Genomic DNA, 2,831 nt, shown 5'->3' on the forward strand with positions numbered 1-2,831 from the left:
TAACTCTGAGTTCTTATCTCTGTTTTTCCATGTTGATTCAAGACTTTCAGTGATTTCTAAGACACTTAAGACACACCTGTAAGTGACTTCTTCAGCAGGAGTTAGATCGATTACTTAGTCATTTAATTTTACAACCTTTCTTTTGTGTTCTCAATATTTCCTGGATCAAGATTTAATTGGGAGAAAAAGCATTGTTTGTTCTTTTGAAAGGAAAATTATAGATCAATAGAAAGTATATATAAGCCATTTTTCTACAGTTTTTAATGAAAATCTGGGTGATTAGGGCAAAACTTCTGCCTTTTTCCTCACAGTCATAATTTTGAGCTTTTTGGTGCTCAAGAACAAAACTTCAGGTTTAGTATGCTTAAATTAAATAACATATTCTAAACAAATCTTACCTTCTTGATTTAGAAGTTTAAGTCCTTAAGAGAGGGACATTTTGGCAATGGGTTAGAATTTTGTTACCACTGCAGGGATGTCTTTAAAGAACTGTTATTTCTTCAACCACTCTTGGATAAAGTAGTTACCTAGCATTTCATAAGAAAAATTTTAAAAATAAGTTCCAGAACATTTCCTAGCAGTTAATGTTAATAAGATCTTGTTCCTTCAGGAGATCAACAGTAGAATATTTTACAGGGAACTCTTTATTGCTGAGCACACTAGGAATAACTGCTGGAGGCCACACTTCACCAGAGTTCATGAGGCTGGTAAGTACAAAATAGGAGATAGAGAGATGCATGAAGCTTCCATATGACCCTAAAAACTGTGTAGGTTCTACCTATAATTCCTTTCTTTAGATTCTTATCTTTTTCCATGCCTCTCAACATAAATAAAATCCCATAGATACTCCATACACAATATATTTCTTATTTTATTCATTGATTAAGTTTGATCTTGATGTTCACCTTAACTTGAAGTATAATAACAAATATGGTTGGAAAAGGGAAGGATCACAAAGGTAACCCCACTGTGCTATTGGTACTGGACTAAATGCTTCAGGTTCATCTTAAGCTTTTTCTCCTCCAATGGCAATAAAACTGTTATCAGAGTGGTTTCCCTGGACATAGAGGAAATGAACCTATAATATTTCCTGAAATTAATTCATCCCCAAATTTTGTTGTATTTACTTTACCTAAATTACCAGCATTAAAAATTAATCTGTTCTCAAATGCCATTTGGAATCCTGTCATCAAGTTTTCTGGATTAATTCAAATTTTATTTTATGTATTTGGTTTTGAAAATACGGCAAACACTGTATATAATGAACTATTAATGTAGAAATTACTTGAGTCCTCTTTGATTCAATCCTCTCATTCACTAAGTGTCTATCTACTCTGTTCTAAATAACTTGCCAGGTATGAGGAAGTAAAAGAAGTGTTAAGTGTAATGTTTATTCCTAAAGAAACAGATAGAGCCTTGAGTCCAGGTTTTAGAGAGGATTCTTCTTTCCCATGCTCTACTCATACTAACCCATAATCAATTCATTTCATCCTGCTCTCCAGAATATATTTCCATTTCTGTTACTTCTGTACAGCTCTATCACTGTCAAACTCATCCAAACCACTAACATTCTTTGCCAGGACAAAAGAAAGAGCTTCCAGAAAGTCCTACTTTCTCAGGTATAGACCTGCCTTCTTTATCCTATAATGTATTTGTCCCCAAATAACCAGTCATCTTTAGAAATTTCAAATTAGACCATGCCCCCCCACCTTAAATTTTCCAATCATTTAAATTAAAATCCAGACTCCATTCTCAGGTTCCATGCTTGTTCTTCTGACCTCATATCCTATAACACTGCTACTAAGTAGGAAGAGTGTCCCTTGGAAGCAAGTCAGAATTTCTGGAATGAGGACTAGGAATTAGTGCATTAACAGGTCCTCCATGTGATCCTGATGCATGCTAGAATTTGGGATCATTGTCCCACAGTTCTTTTTTTCCTTGCTGGGCATGCGCCAACCCTATAGGATTTTTTTCTGCTCTTTGAACCAGTACATTCAATTTTGTTGTCAGGACCTTCAACACCCCATCTGCTTGGAATGTATCTACTCCTGACCTTTGTATGTTTTTCTCATTGTCAATTAAGTTCCTACTAAATACTATGCCTTCAGAATCTAAGATACTTGCAATATCTAATGCTGTCCTCCTCGTCCCTTTCTTCTGCATAGGTTCTTGTTTTCTTTTCTTTTTTTTTTTAAGTTTTTATTTAAATTCCAGTCAGTTAACATATAATATTAGTTTCAGGTGTACAATACAGTATTCAGCACTTCCATACAACACCTGGTGCTCATCAGGACAAATGAACTCCTTTATCCCCATCATCTATTTAACCCATTTCTTCCCTTCTGGTAATCATCAGTTCGTTTCTCTATAGTTAAGAGTCTGATTCTTGGTTTGCCTCTTTCTTTTTTTCCCCCCAAATATGGAGAGCTTCATGAATTTGCATGTCATCCTTGCACAGAAGCCATGTTAATCTCTGTATCATCCCAATTTTAGTGTACGTGTTGCTGAATTGTGCATGGTTCTTATTTTCTTAATAGTGCTCACTACTACTTCATCTTGTTTCTTTATGTATCAGTCATGATATACTGGAACTTAGGTCCTAAGACTAAAAACAAGTTATCCTAAAATGGGGTGCAAGACTATATACAGCACTTGTAATAGGAGGTTGGAGAAAATTAGTTTGTACCCTGGAGATTTTCTCAGCTCTAGTGTATAAAATAAGTTTGTATATGTTTGAGAGGCCTAAAAAAGGGCTGTGTGAAAGAAAGTTTGAATGTAGAGGAGGCAGATGTGTTTTGGGTCTCACTCCTTCTATTAGGTAAGGACAGCCA

General features: G+C 35.2%; 1 non-coding gene across 1 annotated transcript; it reads right to left on the reverse strand.

The window, feature by feature from the left end:
- Positions 1–2,413: 2,413 nt before the first annotated feature.
- Positions 2,414–2,517, reverse strand: LOC132024038 (U6 spliceosomal RNA). Its single transcript, XR_009406154.1, has one exon. It is a non-coding gene; the product is annotated as a U6 spliceosomal RNA (small nuclear RNA).
- Between the last annotated feature and the right edge of the window lie 314 nt (positions 2,518–2,831).

Source organism: Mustela nigripes, chromosome 8 (genome assembly GCF_022355385.1).
Source record: "Mustela nigripes isolate SB6536 chromosome 8, MUSNIG.SB6536, whole genome shotgun sequence".
NCBI lineage: Eukaryota > Metazoa > Chordata > Mammalia > Carnivora > Mustelidae > Mustela > Mustela nigripes.